The 18689-nt window shown below is 51.2% G+C and overlaps 1 non-coding gene across 1 annotated transcript; it reads right to left on the bottom strand.

The window, feature by feature from the left end:
• Positions 1-9600: 9600 nt before the first annotated feature.
• Positions 9601-9674, bottom strand: trnat-ugu (transfer RNA threonine (anticodon UGU)). The gene has a single exon. It is a non-coding gene; the product is annotated as a tRNA-Thr (tRNA).
• Positions 9675-18689: the final 9015 nt, after the last annotated feature.

The raw sequence follows: 18689 nt of genomic DNA, 5'->3' as shown, positions 1-18689 counted from the left end.
ATTTTACCCCAATCACAGGGGACTCCCTTCCCTGGATTATGTTGCTGGCAAACCAGGCAATGACTACTGATGTTCTGGGCGAGCGCCTGGAGTCTAGGGTGCCACCAAGTAGCCAAAAGTGTATCACTCGTGGTTCTTGCTCCACAATGAGTAGCAAAATGCATACAGTCAATAACCCATAGAGCCAACTCGTCAGACATGCAAGTCTGTTCCGTGGGAGTGGTCCAGAGTTTAGAAACATTGTCATAAGTACATCCATAATATTTCCACAACAGTTTATCTTTTTCAGGAGCGTCCTCCTGTGCTTTTATAACATCTTGGATGGTTTGCATTGGTTTTTCCGAGGCTAACTTATCCTTCGCAGGATTTTTAGTCTGACTCATCATTTTGGGCACTACCATCTGTTGGTCATGAGAGGCCTGTTTAGCCTCTTTGTCAGCACGGTGGTTCCCTATATCAACCAGGGATTTTCCGGTGGTGTGGGCGGTACATTTAACAACGGCAATGTGCTTGGGGAGCATGAGGGCTTGCAACAAATCAGATACTAGTTATGGGATATCTCATTCCCCTGTGAGGTTAGGAATCCCCTATTTTGCCATAATTGTCCGAAATCATGGGCCACCCCAAAGGCATACCTAGAGTCGGTATAGATATTGACTTTGAGATCTTTGGCCAAGATACAGGCTCGGGTGAGGGCGAATAGTTCAGCTTGTTGGGCAGAATAGGCGGTTTCAAAAGCGGCAGATTCCAAGACCTGATTCTCCTGTTTTACTATGGCGTATCCTGAGATTCGTGCACCTTCTGGATTAATAGAAGAACTTCCGTCAACATACATAATACAGTCTGGATCTTCCATTGGTACATCAACTAAATCTTCCCTGACTGATGTGGCCTCTTAAATTAAAGATAAACAATCATGACTGGGTTCTTCCTCATCTTGGGGTGGCTCAGTAAGAAAACAGGCCGGATTAATGGCAGTACAGTGCCGAAAGGTCAGTTTAGGATTGCCTGTGATTTCAGTGGGTTCTGTCGGATAGAGGGCCAGTCCACATTGCCCTGCACTGGGATCTCAATCGGATCAATGGGAGTATAACCCACTTGGGAGGGGTCCTCTGCCCACACATGAGGATCCACATAGTCAGGTATGCCAGAGCCAGTATGATGCTGTAGAGTCGTTAAGACCTTCTCGGGGACCCCGTGGAATTGGACTGTTCGGCCATGTTTTACAATTTGCACATCCCGGCTGGTAGGGTCAGCCTCGCCTATAGCCTGGCGCACCATAACTTCCAAATCTTTAGCGTGGTGGGGAGGTAATACTTCACGAGTAATATGTGGTGCCACCGTTGGGGGCTGTCCATTTCCACAAAATCTGCCTTCCCTTCCGGTCCAGTCACTCTAGCCCTTAATAGAATTTCCTTCACTTCCCCTTCGTGATCCTGATAAAAGTTCTGCAGGTCCTGATTCTTTCCACTGGGATCGTATGCTAGGGTCACGTGATAGGGTGCCTGCGGCAGGTCCAGAGACCACCACTGAGGGGTTCTAGTGGTATAATACTGCCGCTTAAGGGTTCCCTGTTTTACAATAATCCCATCATCTCCACACTCCAAATGCAACTGGAATTTGCAGAGGAGGTCTCTAGCCATCAAGTTACAGTCTAGATCGGTTGTGATAATAAATCGATGTTCCACCGATTCTTCCTGGTAACCCATTTTAACCGGTTCTGACACCGGGAATGTCGAGACTTGTCCCAGGAATCCTGACAGTCCCTGTGTTTCAGTGAAGGCGGGGAGTTTAAGCTTTGATTGTACAGAAGACATGAAGGCTCCCGTATCTATCAAGAAGGGTTGCCACTCATTCCGAATTTTTAACAATATCATCGGTTCGTCATCCGGGGAGGGTCCCTGCACAATCAAGCTGCGGAGTCAATACGATTAATCGGGGGACGGTTGGCCAAAGGGGTTGTTCTGGGAGAAGTTAGTGTAAGATCCCCGTCCTCTCCCCCCTTGCCCCCCCCTTGTCCCTCCTCTTCCTCCTCTTCCTTTTTCGTGCTGACGGGAGGGACAATTTCCATTCCAATGTCCTTCTTGCTCACAAATAAAGCATCCATCTTGTCTTTCCCAGCCCCGACCTCTTCCCATACCAGGCTGGGGACAGTAGGGCGGTCCGTAATTAGCAGGGCCCGGGCCATTTGGGTGTTTGATATAACCGTATCCCTGTTTATCCACCCAACCCTGCACGCAATACTGCGGTTCCATCTGGTATCCCCTTGGGTCAGGTTTTGGTCCTTCCACCCGAGGCGGCTCCATACTGATGGGCTTCTGAAGGGTCGTGGTGAGAGCATTAAAGATAGCGTTTAGGCGATCCTGGACATCGTTAGGGTGAGCAACCACCAATGCATCATGAGTAGCACGTCCTAGGTGAGTTAGAAATCGGGCATGCTCAGTTGGGCTCAGGGTTTGCTTTACCAGGGCCCACAGGTCCCTTGATTCTGCATTATATCCATGCATGTCGAGGTCACTCCGTGAAATCGGAGGTCAGGGTTAAGTTGGGTTTGTGGATCCCTTTCAGCTTATTTATCTTAGCCTTTTAACTCTTCAATTTGTTTTGTTTGAGTATCTATTTCTTTATTGTATCAGGCAAGTATTATTACATAAGCTAGTTCTGTTTTTATTTTTATTCTGACTATCGCACCATTCCTCTGTTAGGTGAGACTTTTTTCTATTAAGAAATCCAAATTGGTAATGTTCAGTATGAAATGGCTTTCAATGGAAAGGGTTAACTCCTTTACAGGTTTGTAAGAAGACCTGATGTCATTACGTGACTTCACGTAACCATGTGAAAAAAAATATTTTCATCAGGAAAGGCAGCATTTGATTAAACTCCAATATTTTTTTAACTTCTTGTTCAAGTACTTGCCAAAGATATATTTTTTTAATTGATTTAAAATGAGACCACACATTTGTTTACTGAAATTCAATTTCGTCATCAGCCTCGGTCAACGCAAAGCCAACCATTTTAACTAAGTAGTCTCGATACATTTCTCAGAGGTCCCGGTGGAACTCTGAGTACGTTTCTCGTGCGTGCACTCTTTCTTTAAGACGTCTACGGTTTTTAATATGTCCTCCTTCTGTCAATGAAAGCCCTAATTTAATGGAGTTTTTCTGCCAACTCGACAGGAGTGATTTTTTTTAGACTGTAGTGGAATTTTTCTCATAATTTAAAATGTCAGAACATTTTTTTTTCCTTTCAGCACCTATTTAGAACGTTACTTTTTTTTTGTCTTTTCCATAACTAGAGAGAAGTCTGGCACATAGGCTGTGGACTGCTTTTCGTTATCTCAATTGTTCCAGCCTCAAGGTCATGTTATTTAATATAATATTTTTTTTGAATCCTTTTGAATCCATCTCAGTTGTTTTGCTGTGCCTTCTCTGAATGTTTTCTTTCGACAAGTAAGTGAGCATGTCAAATCCTTTTTTTTAACCACCGGGACCATGTATTTTTTTCTTTTTTTTTTACTCAACAAACCTATCCTTTGTGCATTTCCTGGCTCCGTAACTTATCATCCGAATATACGTAATTCAATAAGGTTCACACTCTTAAACTTCCCACATACAGGACAACACTACGAAGGGTTAAAAAAAACTTTCATTCTGTTTGAAAAAGTGGGTGGAGCTAAAACAAACCACAACTCCCCGGCTTTTTTTTTACACAGTAAAAATCACACAAGCATTTCTCATTTAAAACAAACGTTCACAAGAGTCTCTTTTCTTTCCTATTAATTTTTGGATCCATGATTGATCATCTATCCCTATCTAGCTCTAACTATCCCTACTCTCCGTGTCGCCGCACGGATATACTTGGGCCTTGAACCCACACAGCCACTGGGCCTCGAACCCAGTCAGGCTCTGGGCCTCAAACCCAGGCAGACTTACCTATTCTAACCTATCTTTCCAAGTCGCCGCTTGGTTTGCGTCACCGCGCAAGACTTACCTATTCTAACCTATCTTTCCAAGTCACCACTTGGTTTGCGTCACCGTGCAATACTTACCTATTCTAACCTATCTTTCCAAGTCGCCGCTTGGTTTGCATCACCGTGCAATTTCCCTATCTCTATCCCTATTCTAAGTTTGAAAGGTATTCACCAGATTGTCCTGGATCTCGTTCAGACACTACCTGAGAACCAGCGAGTGACTAAACTTTCCTCAGACTTTTGAAACCGGGGGAAACTGGAGCAGTATTGAAATAATACTCACTCCAGTGGCCACTTTCCCCTCGTCTCGTCCAAGGCTAGTCTGGCTCTTAATTCGCAAGTTTTCGACAGTCGTCCGTTGAGATCCCACTTCTGACACCAAATGTTGATTTCTGGATTCTTTTACCTCAATCTGGTTCAGCAAAATTACTGAAACGAATACCGTTTGTGCTTTAAACAAAGCAAGCTTTTATTTAAAAAGCAAATCCCGATCGGGGACCTTATCAGACAGAAGGAATGCAACTCTGATAGAACGCACCCACTTCCTACGGACAAAGTGGCGTTACATTGTAAAGGGACGATGGTTATTCATTTTCAGCAAAAGATAACAAGATAGGGCCAGAGTGACATCCTAATTCAGCCTATCTCTTTTGATCCCTCTTTCCCTTTGTCCACTCATAAGCTGACCTAAGTATGGTCTGATTTTAAACAAAGATCTTCTGCTAATGTTTCAGGTTAATAACATGATTTAATAAGACCTTGAGGATTTTCTGCAAGCTGTGGGTTTTGTTTCAATATGTGTTAATGTTGTAACATTTCGCAGTCTCGAGTCTGAGATGTCATGACTATTCCTCCATGAATTCTTTGTTAGCTTATACTGTCCCTATACAATTCCCACATTCTTAACTTCAATGTCTCTATACATTTTTAAACATTCACAATGGGGAAGGTAGGTAGAGAGGGAGAAGGGGAAAGGACTGGTAAGGAGAACAGGAGAGCCTTTCCGATCTAGAGTCGGTCTCAGAGCTGTTTAATATTTATAATTAAAGTCCTTGTTAATTGATAATGAATTTAAATAATTTTTGAATAGTGCAATTTGAACTCACGACACTTAGTTTACAAAACCAGTGCTCTAACCCCTGAGCTATGGAGCCACCTTTTCTGCGGAAGACAGGGGAAGGAACAGGAAAGGGAGGGGGAAGGGAAAAGAGAGAGTGGAAGGAGTGAGAGAAAGAGGAAAGGGGAAACGGAGGGGGAAGGAGAGAGAAAGAGGAAGTGGAAAGAGAAAATGGGGGATGGGGAAAGAAAGGGGGAGGGGAGAGAGAAAAAGGGAAAGAAGGTGGAGAGAGTGGGTAGAGGAGAGAGGGAGAGGGGGGAAGGTGAGAGGGTGAGGCGAGGGAGACGGGAGAGAGTGAGAGAGGGAAATGAGTGAGAGACGGGGAAAGCAAGATGGTGGGAAAGGGAGAGAGGGGTAAAAAGATGTAGAGCGGGTCATGATGGGTGTTATATATGTAAATCTGTAAATACTTTGTGTAACCACAAGAGGGCTCATCCCCTGGAGTCCCAAGGGATCCCACAATCCCTTGGGAGCACCTGTACTTAAGGAGACCTCACAGGCTGGAGAGGCACTCTGGAGACCTGTAATAAAAGACTAAGGTCACACTTTGCTTTGAGCCCGTAGTATCTGGTCAGACTCTTTAACCATATACAACAACTGGCGACGAGATACAGATAACGAACCCAACGATGCAGAGAACAGTGGGCATCCTGGAGAAATTTTCGGAGGGAGATGACTGGGAAACCTTCGTGGAGCGACTCAACCAATACTTCATGGCCAACGAGATGGAGCAGGAAAGAGAGGGGAAGGGAAAAGAGAGTGAAAGGAGTGAGAGAGAGGGGGAAGGGGAGAGAGAGGGAGGGGAAGGGAGACAGCGAGGAAGAGAGGCCGGTGGGGAAAGAGAGGGAGGAGATGGAGAGAATGTGGAAGAGTGGGGAGAGAGAGGGGAAGGAGTGAGAGAGGGGGAGGGGAGAGAGAGGGGAAGGAGTGAGAGAGAGGGGAGATGGGAGGAACAGAGAGGGGAAAAGGAGAGAGAGGTTAAGAGGAGAGAGGGGGAAGGAGTGAGAGAGAGAGGGGGAGGGCAGAGAGGGGAAGGGGAGAGAGTGAGAGAGAGGGAAGGGGAGACAGCGAGGAAGAGAGTGAGGTGGGGAAAGAGAGGGAGTGTGTGGAAGTGTGGGGAGAGAGAAGGGAAGGAGTGGGAGAGAAGAGAGGAAGGGGAGACTGGGAGAAAGAGAGAGGGGAAGGGGAGAGAGAGGTTCAGGGGAGAGAGGCGGAAGGAGTGAGAGAGAGGGGGAGGAGAGAGAGAGGGGGAAAACCTGAAAAGAAATGGAAAAGAGAAAGACAGGAGGGAGTGAAAAGGGGAAAGGGAGAGAGTGGAAGGAGTGAGAGAGAGGGGGGAAGGGGAGCGAGAGGCAGGGGAAAGGGACAGAGTGGGGAAGGGAAGACAGAGGGGGGGAGGGAGAAGGCGGGGAGAGGGGAAAATGGGGAGAGTGAGAGAGCGAAGGGGAGAGAGAGGGAGCTGGGTAGAGAGAGGGGAAGGGGAGTGTGAGGGGAAGGGAGAGAGAGGGGGAAGGATAAAGAGTGAGGGAAGAGAGGGGGAATTAGAAAGAGGGCGTGGTGAGGGAGGAGGATGGGGGGTAGGAGGAATGAGTGAGAGACGGGGAAAGGGAGAGAGGGGTAAAAAGATGTAGAACGGGTCGTGAGGGGGAAGGGAGAGAGAGATTTGGAAGGGGAGAAAGAGTGTAAGAGAGACAAGAAGAGAGGGGGAAGGCTGTGAGGGGAGCCTGTTGTTCCAGGGTCAGTCTCAGAGCTGTTTAATGTTTATAATTAAAGCCCTGGTTCATTGAAGATGAATTTAAATACTGAGTTAATTTTGAGTAGGCCCCAGTGAGATTTGAACCCACAACCCTGGAGACAGGGAGAAAGAGAGTGGGGAAGGGGAGAGAGAGAGGTGGGGAGGGGAAAGAGAGGGAGGGAGGGGGAGAGAGTGGCGAAGGAGTGAGAGAGAGGGGAATGGGAGAGAGGGCGGGAAGGGGAGAGAGGGGGGAGGGGTGAGTCTGATGGGAATGGGGAGAGAGAGGGGGGAAAGGAGAGAAAGGGAGGGGGTGAGAAGAGTGGAGAGGGGAAGGAGTGAGCGACAGTGGACGGAGAGAGAGGGGTAAGGCGAGAGAGGAGTGGGGAGGGGACAGAGAGGGGGAAGGGGAGAGAGAGGGGGAAGCGGAGAGAGGAATGGAAGGGGAGAGAGAAAGGGAAGGGGAGAGAGAGGGGGAAGGGGTGAGAGGGGGGAAGGGGTGAGAGAGAGAGGAAGGTGAGAGAGAGGGGAAGGAGTGAGAGAGAGGGGACAAGATGAAAGAGAGAGGGGAAGGAGTGAGAGAGAGGAGAAGGGGAGAGAGAGCGGAAGGGGAGAGAGAGGGGAAGGGGAGAGAGTGGGGAAGGAGTTAGAGAGACGAAAGGGGAGACAGCGAGGAAGAGAAGGAGGTGGGGAAAGAGAGGAAGGGGATGGAGAGAGAGAGTGTGGATGGGAGGGAGAGAGAGTGGAAGGAGTGGGAGAGTGGGGAAGGGGAGAGAGCGGGAGGGGAGAGAAAGGGGAAGGAGTGAGAGAGAGGAGACAAGATGAAAGAGAGAGGGGAAGGAGTGAGAGAGAGGGGAAGGGGAGAGAGAGGGGAAGGGGAGAGAGAGGGGAAGGGGAGAGAGTGGGGAAGGAGTTAGAGAGACGGAAGGGGAGACAGCGAGGAAGAGAAGGAGGTGGGAAAAGAGAGGAAGGGGATGTAGAGAGAGAGTGTGGATGAGAGTGAGAGCGAGTGGAAGGAGTGGGAGAGGGGAAGAGGAGAGAGCGGGAGGGGAGAGAAAGGGGAAGGAGTGAGAGAGAAGAGACAAGATGAAAGAGAGAGGGGAAGGAGTGAGAGAGAGGGGAAGGGGAGAGAGAGGGGAAGGAGTGAGAGAGAGGGGGCAAGGGGAAAGAGAGAGGGGAAGGAGTGAGAGACAGGGAAGGGGCGACAGCGAGGAAGAGAAGGAGGTGGGAAAAGAAAGGAAGTGGAAGGGAATGGGGAGATTGGGTTGAAGAGAGAGCGGCAGGGGAGAGAGAGGGAGGACAGGAAAAGAGAGGTTAAGGGGAGAGAGGGGGAAGCAATGAGAGAGAGAGGAGGAGGGGAGAGAAAGGAGGATAACCTGAAAGGAATGGGCAAAGAGAGAGATAGGAGGGAGGGAAACGAGTGGGAGAAATGAGAGACGGGTATTTAAATACTAACATTAGGCCCCAGTGAGATTTGAACTCACGACCCACTGCTCTAACCCCTGAGCGATGGAGCCACCTGCTCTGGGAAAAACGGCAAGCAGCAGGAAAGAGAGGGGAAGGGAAAAGAGAGAGCAGAAGGAGTGAGAGAGGGGGGGAAGGGGAAAGAGAGAGGGGGAGGAGTGAGAGAGAGGGGAGGGGGAAAGATAGGGGTAAGGGGAGTCAGCGAGGAAGAGAGGGAATCGGGAAAGAGAGGGAGGGGATGGAGAGAGTGAGGGAAAGGAGTGAGTGAGGGAAGGAGAGAGGGGAATGAGTGAGAGACGGGGAAAGCGAGATAGTGGGAAAGTGAGATAGGGGTAAAAAGATGTAGAGCGGGTCATGATGGGTGTTATATATGTAAATCTGTAAATACCTTGTGTAATCACCAGAGGGCTCATCCCCTGAAGTCCCAAGTGATCCCACAATCCCTTGGGAGCACCTGTACTTAAGGTGGCCTCACAGGCTGCAGAGGCACTCTGGAGACCTGTAAAAAAAGACTATTGTCACACTTTGCTTTGAGCCCGCAGTATCTGGTCAGACTCTTTATTCATATACAACAACTGGCGACGAGATACGAACCCAACGATGCAAAGAACAGTGGGCATCCTGGAGAAATTTTCAGAGGGAGATGATTGGGAAATCTTCGTGGAGCGACTCGACCAATACTTTGTGGCCAACGAGATGGAAGGAGAAACGAACGCTGCCAAATGAAGGGCGATTCTCCTCACCGTTTGCAGGGCACCAACGTATGGCCTCATGAAAAACCTGCTTGCTCCAGCGAAACCCACAGAGAAATCATACGATGGGTTGTGCACACTGGTCTGGGAGCATGGAACCCGAAGGAAAGCGTTCTGATGGCGAGGTACCGGTTCTACACGTACAAGAGGTCTGAAGGCCAGGAAGTGGCAAGCTATGTCACCGAGCTAAGGGGCCTTGCAGGACATTGCAAATTTTGAAGGACATTTGGAGCACATGCTCAAGGACTTCTTTGTACTTGGCATTAGCCACGAAACTATACTTCACAAACTTTTGACTGTAGAGACCCCAACCTTGAGTAAGGCCATAGCGATAGCCCAGGCGTTTATTGCCACCAGTGACAATACAAAGCAAATCTTTCAGCACACAAGTGCTGCTACAAGTACTGTGAACAAAGTGATGTTGTTTTATAAACCTTTTATGATGGGGAGAGAGAGAGTGGGGGGGTGGGGGGTGGGGAGGGAGGGCAAGGAGAGGGAAAAAGGGGAGAGCGGGGGAATCTGAAAGGAAAGATTTAAATATTTAAATACTAAACTAACTTTGAGTAGGCCCACAGTGAGATTTGAACTCACGACCCCTGGTTTACAAGACCAGTGCTCTAACCCCTGAGCTATGGAGCCACCTGCTGTGAGGAAGACAGGGGAAGGAGCAGGAAAGAGAGGGAAAGGAAGACAGCAAGGCAGAGAGAGGGGAAGGAAGAGCGAGAGTGGAAGGAGTGAGAGAGAGGGGAAGGGGAGAGAGAGGTGGAGGAACGGGAAAGAGTGGTGAAGGAGTGAGAGAGAGAGGGAAGGGTATATTAGGAGGAAGAGAGAGGTGCAGGGGAGAGAGAGAGGGACACGGAAAGAGAGGTGAAGGGAAGAGAGGGGGAAGGAGTGAGAAAGAGTGAAGAAGAGGAGGGAGCAGAAGGGGAGTGAGACAGGGGGAGGGGAGAGAAGTGAAGGGGAAGGGAAGAGAAGGGAAGGAGTGAGAGAGAGGGGGAAGGGGAGACAGGGAGGGGAAGGGGAGAGAGAGAGGTGGGGAGAATGTAGAAGGGGGAGAGAGAAGGGAAGGAGTAGGAAAGAGGAAAGAGAGAGGGGAAGGGGAAAGAGAGGGAGGGGAAGGGGAGAGAGATGGGGAAGGGAAAGAGAGGGGAAGGGGAGAGAGAGGGAGAAAGGAAGAATATGAAAAGAAAGGGAAAGGCGAGAGAGAGGACGGAGGGAAGCGAGAGTGAGAGAGAGTAGGGGAAGGGAAGATAGATGTCAAGGGGAGAAAGGGCGAAGGAGTGAGAGAGAGAAAGGGGGAAAGGGGGAAGGCAGAGAGGGGGAGAACCTGAACGAAAAGGGAAAAGAGTGGGAGGAATGAGAGACAGGCATTTAGGTCCCAGTGAGCTTTGAACCCACGACCCGTTGTTTGACAAGACCAGTGCTCTAACCCCTGAGCTATGGTGCCACTTACTCTTGGTAAGACAGGGGAAGAAGCAGGAAAGAGAGGGGAAGGGAAAAGAGCGAGTGGAAGGAGTGAGAGAGAGGGGGAAGGGGAGAGAGAGTGGATGGAGAGAGAGGGAAGGTGAGACAGGGAGGAAGAGAGAGGGGTATGAGAGAGAGAGGGAGGGAAAGGGGAGAGAGAGGGGAAGAAGTGAGAGAGAGAAGAAAGGAAAAGAGAGGGGGAGGGGGAGAGAGAGAGGGGAAGGGGAGAGAGAGGGAAGGAGTGAGGAAAGAATGAAAGTAGAGAGGGGGAAGGAGAGAGGGTGAGGCGAGGGAGGGGGAAGGGGGGAGAGGGGAATGAGTGAGTGACGGGGAAAAAAGATGTAGAACGGGTTATGATGGGGAAGGGAGAGAGAGATTTGGAAGCGGAGAGAGAATGTAAGAGAGACGAGAAGAGCCTGTTGTTCCAGGGTCGTTCTCAGAGCTGTTTAATATTTATAATTAAAGCCCTTGTTAATTTAAATAATGAACTAATTTTGAGTAGGCCCCCGTGAGATTTGACCTCACAGCCCCTAGTTTATTAGACCAGTGACATAACCTCTGAGCTATGGAGCCACCTGCGCTGGGAAAAACAAGGGAAGGAGCAGGAAAGAGAGGGGAAGGGGAAAGAGAGAGTGGAAGGAGTGAGAGAGCGATGGAAGGGGAAAGAGAGGGAGAGGAAGGAGTGAGAGAGAGGGGGGAAGGGGAGAGACGGGAATGGAAGAAAGTTGGGAAAGAGAGAGGGAGGAGCGGGAAACAGAGGGGAAGGGAAAATAAAGAGTGGAAGGAGTGAGAGAGAGGGAAGGGGAGACAGCGAGGAAGAGAAGGCGGTGGGGAAAGAGAGGAAGGGGATGGAGAGAGAGAGTGTGGAAGGGAGGGAGAGAGAGTGGAAGGAGTGGGAGAGAGGGGGAGGGGAGAGAGCGGAAGGGGAGAGAAAGGGGAACGATTGAGAGAGAGGGGGAAGGGGAAGGGGATGGGGAGATTGGGTGGAAGAGAGAGCGGCAGGGGAGAGAGAGGGAGGACAGGAAAAGAGAGGTTCAGGGGAGAGAGGGGGAAGGAGTGAGAGAGAGAGGGGGAGGGGAGAGAGAGGAGGATAACCTGAAAGGAAAGTCCAAAGAGAGAGATAGGAGGGAGGGAAACGAGTGGGAGAAACTCACGACCCACTACTCTAACCCCTGAGCGATGGAGCCACCTGCTCTGGGAAAAACGGGAAGGAGCAGGAAAGAGAGGGGAAGGGAAAAGAGAGAGCAGAAGGAGTGAGAGAGGGAGGAAGGGGAAAGAGAGTGGGGGAGGAGAGAGAGAGAGGGGAGGGGGAGAGAGAGAGAGGGGTGAGGGGAGACAGCGAGGAAGAGAGGGAGGTCGTGAAAGAGAGGGAGGGGATGGAGAAATTGAGGGGAAGGAGTGAATGAGGGAAGGAGAGAGGGGAATGAGTGAGAGACGGGAAAAGTGAGATAGTGGGAAAGTGAGATAGGGGTAAAAAGATGTAGAGCGAGTCATGATGGGTGTTATATATGTAAATCTGTAAATACCTTGTGCTCATCCCGTGAAGTCCCAAGGGATCCCACAATCCCTTGGGAGCACCTGTACTTAAGGAGGCCTCACAGGCTGGAGAGGCACTCTGGAGACCTGTAATAAAAGACTAAGGTCACACTTTGCTTTGAGCCCGCAGTATCTGGTCAGACTCTTTATTCATATACAACAACTGGCGACGAGATACAGATGATGAACCCAACGATGCAGAGAACAGTGGGCATCCTGGAGAAATTTTCGGAGGGAGATGATTGGGAAACCTTCGTGGAGCGACTCAACCAATACTTCGTGGCCAACGAGATGGAAGGAGAAACGAACGCTGCCAAACGAAGGCCGATTCTCCTCACCGTTTGCAGGGCACCAACGTATGGCCTCATGAAAAACCTGCTTGCTCCAGCAAAACCATACGATGAGTTGTGCACACTGGTCCGGGAGCATCGGAACCCGAAGGAAAGCGTTCTGATGGCGAGGTACCGGTTCTACACGTGCAAGAGGTCTGAAGGCCAGGAAGTGGCAAGTTATGTCACTGAGCTAAGGCGCCTTGCAGGACATTGCAAATTTTGAAGGATATTTGGAGCACATGCACAAGGACTTCTTTGTACTTGGCATTGGCCACGAAACTCTACTTTGCAAACTTTTGACTGTAGAGACCCCAACCTTGAGTAAGGCCACAGCGATAGCCCAGGAGATTATTGCCACCAGCGACAATACTAAGCAAATCTCTCAGCACACAAGTGCTGCTACAAGTACTGTGAACAAAGTGATGTTGTTTTTTAAACCTTTTATGATGGGGAGAGAGGGAGAAGGGGGAAGTCTGAAAGGGCAAAGTAACAGTAAGGAGGGAGAGATGCATATTTAAATACTGAACTAACTTTGAGTAGGCCCCAGTGAGAATTGAAATCACGACACCTGGTTTACAAGACCAGTGCTTTAACCCCTGATCTATGGAGTCACCTGCTGTAAGGAAGACAGGGGAAGGAACAGGAAAGAGAGGGGAAGTGAGACAGGGAGGCAGAGAGAGAGGAAGGGGAGAGCGAGAGTGGAAGGAGTGAGAGAGAGGGGAAGGGGAGAGCGAGAGTGGAAGGAGTGAGAGAGAGAGGGAAGGGTAGATTAGGAGAAAGAGAGAGGGGCAGGGGAGAGAGAGGGATGGGGAAAGAGAGGTTAAGGGAAGAGAGGGGGAAGGAGTGAGAAAAAGTGAAGAAGAGGAGAGAGCAGAAGGGGAGTGAGACAGGGGGAGGGGAGAGAAATTAAGTGGAAGGGAAGAGAGGGGAAGGAGTGCGAGAGAGGGGGAAGGGGAGACAGGGAGGGGAAGGGGAGAGAGAGGGGAATGAGTGACGAACAGAGACGAGGAAAGCGAGAGAGCAGGAACGAGTAAAAAGAGGCAGAATGTGTAGTGATGGGGAAAGCAGGCAGAGAGGCAAGAATAGGGAAACCTTTTCTTCTAGGGTCGGCCTTGGAGATGTTTATTATTTATAATCAAAGGCCTTGTTAATTGACAGTGAATTTAAATACTGAGTAAATTTTGAGGAGGCCCCTCTGAAAGCTGAAGACACAACCCCAGGTTTACTGAGCTACAGAGTCACCTACTTTGGAGAAGACAGGGGAAGGAGCAGGAAAGAGTGGGGAAGGGAAAAGAGAGAGTGGAAGGGGAGAGAGAGGGGGAAGGGGAGAGAGAGTGGAAGGCGAGAGAGAGAGGGGAAAGGGAGAGACAGAGGGGGAGAGGAAAGAGGTGGGAAGGGGAGAGAGAGCGGGGGAAGGGGAGAGAGAGTGGAAGGCGAGAGAGAGAGGGGAAGGGGAGAGACAGAGGGGGAGAGGAATGAGGTGGGAAGGGGAGAGAGTGTGTGGAAGGGAGGGAGAGAGTGGATGGAGTGAGAGAGGGAAGAGGAGAGAGGGGGGAGGAGTGGTTAGCGGACAGAGGGGTTGGGGAGAGAAGTAAGTTAGAGGAAGGAGAGAGAGGGGAATGAGTGGGGAGAGAAAGAAAGTCGAGAGGGAAGGTGAGAGAGAGAGGGGAAGGAGTGGGGAGAGAATGAAAGTAGAGAGGGAAGGGGAGAGCAAGAGAGGGGAAGGGAAGAGAGAGGGGGAAGGAGACAGGGTGAGGCAAGGGAAGGGGAAGAGACAGAGGGGACTGAGTGAGAGATGGGGAAAGCGAGATAGCGGGAAAGTGAGAGAGGGGTAAAAAGATGTAAAACAGGTCGTGATGGGGAAGGGAGAGAGAGATTTAGAAGTGGAGAGAGAGTGTAAGAGAGATGAGAAGAGGAGAGGGGGAAGGATGTGAGGGGAGCCTGTAGTTCCAATGTCGGTCTCGGAGCTGTTTAATATTTATAATTAAACCCCTTGTTAATTGACGGTGAATTTAAATACTGAGCTAATTTTGAGTAAGACCCAGTGAGATTTGAACTCACGACCCTGAAGATAGGGAGCAAGAGAGAGGGGAAGGGGAGAGAGAAAGGCGGGGAGGGGAGGTGGAGAGAGGGGGGAAGGGAAGAGGGGAGATAGAGTTGGGAAGGGGAGAGAGTGGGGAAGATGGGAGAGGGGGGTGAGAGTGGGTAGAGAGTGGGAAGGGAGAAAGGGAGAGAGTGGGGAATGGGCCAGAGGGGGAAGGGGAGAGTCTGATGGGAATGGGGAGAGCGAGAGCGAGGGAAGGAGAGAAAGGGAGTGGCCGTAAAAAGTGGAGACAGGGGAGGGGAGGGAGAGAGTGGGGAAGAAAATGAAAAGGGAGAGGGGAAGGAGTGAGTGACAGTGGACGGAGAGAGAGGGGGAAGGAGAGAGAGAGGGGGAAGGGGAGAGAGAGAGGGGTATGGGAAGAGAGAGGGAGGGGAAGGAGAGGGAGAGGGGGAAGGGGAGGGAGAGTGGGGGAAGGGGAGCGAGAGCGAGGGTAAGGAGTGGGAGAGGGAGGAGGAAATGAGTAAAGAAGAGAGAGGGAACGGATGAGAGAGTGGAAGATGTGAGAGAGGGGGGGGGAATGGGAAAGCGAGAGGGGAAGGGGAGAGAGAGGGGGAAGGGGAGAGAGAGCGGAATGAGTGATAAAGAGAAACGGGGAAAGCGAGAGAGCAAAAATAGGCAGAATGTGTAGTGATGGGGAAAGCAGGGAGAGAGGGAGAAGGAGAACAGGAGAGTTTTTTGATCTCGGTTCGGTCTCGCAGCTGTTTAATATTTATAATTTAAATACTGAACTAATTTTGAGTAGACCCCAGTGATATTTGAATCTACAACCCCTGGTTTACTAGATCAGTGCTCTAACCCCTGAGCTATGGAGTCACCTGCCCTGGGAATTACAGGGGAAGGAGTAGGAAAGAGAGGGGAAGGGCGAAGAGAGAGTGGAAGGAGTGAGAGAGAGGGGAAGGGGAGAGAGAGGGGAAGGGGAGAGAGAGAGTCGGGAAGGGGAAATATAGGGAGGGAGGGGGAGAGAGTGGTGAAGGAGTGAGAGAGCAGAGAAGGAGTGAGAGAGCGGTGAATGGGAGAGAGGGGGAAGGGAGAGAGGGGTAGGAGTGAGAGAGAGCATAACGAGTGTTTAAGAGCGGGAAGGGGAGTGGGGGGAAGGGGAGAGAAGGGGGAAGGGGAGAGAGTGGGGGAGGGGAGAGCGTGGGGAGGGGGAGGGAGAGAGTCTGATGGGAATGGGGAGAGCGAGAGCGAGGGAAGGAGAAAAAGGGAGGAAGGAGGGAGTGAAAAAAGTGGAGACAGGGGAGGAGAGAGAGAGAATGCCAGAGAAAATGAAAAGGGAGAGGGGAACGAGTGACCAACAGTGGACGGAGAGAGGGGGTAAGGGGAGAGAGAGGGGGAAGTGGAGGGAGAGGGGAAGTGGAGAGAGAGGGGAAGTGGAGAGAGAGAGGGAAGCAGAGAGATGGAGGGGGAAGGGGAAGGGGAGGGGGGAAAGGGGAGAGAGAAGGGGAAGGGGAGAGAGAAGGCGAAGGAGAGAGAGAGGGGGAAGCGGAGAGAGGGAGGGGGAAGGGGAGAGATAGCGAGGAAAGGAGAGAGGGAGAAGGGGGAAGGGGATTGAGAGATGGGGAAGGGGAGTGAGAGGGGGGAAGGGAAGAGAGACAGGGGAAGGGCAAAGAGAGGGGGGAAGGGTAGACAGGGGGAAGGTGAAAGAAAGGGAGGGGAAGAAGAGAGAGAGGGAGGAGGAAATGGGTAGAGAAGAGAGAGGGAACGGATGAGAGAGGAAGATGTGAGAGAGAGAGGGGGAACGGGAAAGAGCAAGGGGATGAGGAGAGCGAGGGGGAAGGAGAGAGAGACGGAGAAAGGGGACAAAGACAGGAGGAAGGGGAAAGAGAGGGAGGGGAAGGAGAGAGAGAGGGAGGAGGAAATGGGTAGAGAAGAGAGAGGGAACGGATGAGAGAGAGGAAGATGTGAGAGAGAGGGGGAAGGGGAAAAAGAGGGAGGGGAACGGGAGAGAGTGTGAGCGAAGGGAAGAGAGACAGGAGGAAGGAGAGAGTGAGGGAAACATAGAAACATAGAAACATAGGAATTAGTTGCAGGAGTAGGCCATTCGGCCCTTCGAGCTTGCACCACCATTCAATGAGTTCATGGCTGAACATACAACTTCAGGACCCCATTCCTGCTTTCTCGCCATACCCCTTGAACCCCCTAGTAGTAAGAACTCCATCTAACTCCTTTTTGAATATATTTAGTGAACTGGCCTCAACAATCTTCTGTGGTAGAGAATTCCACAGGTTCACCACTCTCTGGGTGAAGATGTTTCTCCTCATCTCGGTCCTAAATGGCTTACGCATTTATCCTTCGACTGTGACCCCTGGTTCTAGACTTCCCCAACATTGGGAACATTCTTCCTGCATCTAACATGTCCAGTCCCATCAGAATTTTAAACATTTCTATGAGATCTCCTCTCATTCTTCTGAACTCCAGTGACTACAAGCACAGTTGATCCAGTCTTTCTTGATAGGCCAGTCCTGCCATCCCGGGAATCAGACTGGTGAACCTTCACTGCACTCCCTCAATAGCAAGAATGTCCTTCTTCAGATTAGGAGACCAAAACTGTACACAATACTCCAGGGGAGAGAGACAGGGGGAAGGGGTGAGATAGGGGAAGGAGAGAGAGAGGGGGAAGGGGAGAGAGAGGGGGGAAGGAGACAGAGAGAGAAGAAAATGGGTAGAGGAGAGAGACGGAACAGGTGAGACAGAGGAAGATGTGTGAGCGAGGGGGAAGGGGAAAGAGTGGGAGGGGAACGAGAGAGAGTGAGGAAGGAGAAAGAGTGGGGAGGGGGAGAGAGTGGGTGGGGAGAGAGTGGGGAAGGGGAGAGAGTGGGGAAGGGGAGAGAGGGGAAGGGGAGAGAGTGGGGAAAGGGAGAGAGTGGGGAAGGGGAGATAGTGGGGAAGAGGAGAGAGAGGGGAAGGGGAGAGACTATGGAAGGGGAGAGAGTGAGGAAGGGGAGAGAGTGGGGAAGGGGAGAGAGAGGGGAAGGGGAGAGAGAGGGGAAGGGGAGAGAGAGTGGAAGGGGAGAGAGTGTGGAACTGGAGAGAGAGGGGAAGGGGAGAGAGTGGGGAAGGGGAGAGAGTGGGGAAGGGGAGAGAGTGGGGAAGGGGAGAGAGTGGGGAAGGAGAGAGGGGAAGGGGAGAGAGTGGGGAAAGGGAGAGAGTGGGGAAGGGGAGATAGTGGGGAAGAGGAGAGAGAGGGGAAGGGGAGAGACTATGGAAGGGGAGAGAGTGGGGAAGGGGAGAGAGTGGGGAAGGGGAGAGAGAGGGGAAGGGGAGAGAGAGGGGAAGGGGAGAGAGAGTGGAAGGGGAGAGAGTGGGGAACTGGAGAGAGAGGGGAAGGGGAGAGAGTGGGGAAGGGGAGAGAGTGGGGAAGGGGAGAGAGTGGGGAAGGGGAGAGAGGGGAAGGGGAGAGAGTGGGGAAAGGGAGAGAGTGGGGAAGGGGAGATAGTGGGGAAGAGGAGAGAGAGGGGAAGGGGAGAGACTATGGAAGGGGAGAGAGTGGGGAAGGGGAGAGAGTGGGGAAGGGGAGAGAGAGGGGAAGGGGAGAGAGAGGGGAAGGGGAGAGAGAGTGGAAGGGGAGAGAGTGTGGAACTGGAGAGAGAGGGGAAGGGGAGAGAGTGGGGAAGGGGAGAGAGTGGGGAAGGGGAGAGAGACGGGAAGGGGAGAGTGGGGAAGGGGAGAGAGTGGGGAAGGGGAGAGAGAGAGGAAGGGGAGAGAGTGGGTTGGGGGAGAGAGTGGAAGGGGAACGGGAGAGATTGGGAAGGGGAGAGAGTGGGGAATAAGTGAGAAGAGTAGCCAGGAAAATGAGAGAGCAGGAACGAGTAAAAGAGGCAGCATATGTAGTGATGGGAAAGCAGGGGAGAGAGGGAAAGGGACAAGAACAGGGAAACCTTTTGATCTAGGATCAGTCTCGGAGCTGTTTAATATTTATAATTAAAGCCCTTGTTAATTTAAATACTGAGTTAATTTTGAGTAGGCCCCTGTTTATTGGACCAGTGCTCTAACCCCTGAGGTATGGAGCCACCTGCTCTGGGAAAGACAGGGGAAGGAGCAGGAAAGAGAGGGGAAGGGAAAAGAGAGAGTGGAAGGAGAGAGAGAGAGGAAAGGGGAGAGATTGGTGGAAGTGGAGAGAGAGAGGAAGAGAGGGAGGTGGGGAAAGAAAGGGAGGGGATGGAGAGAGAGCGTGTGGAGGGTGGGGAGAGAGGGGAAGGAGTGAGAGAGAGAGGGGGA

Source organism: Pristiophorus japonicus, unplaced genomic scaffold, assembly GCF_044704955.1.
Source record: "Pristiophorus japonicus isolate sPriJap1 unplaced genomic scaffold, sPriJap1.hap1 HAP1_SCAFFOLD_495, whole genome shotgun sequence".
NCBI lineage: Eukaryota > Metazoa > Chordata > Chondrichthyes > Pristiophoridae > Pristiophorus > Pristiophorus japonicus.
This window is presented reverse-complemented; position numbering and strand designations above follow the sequence as displayed.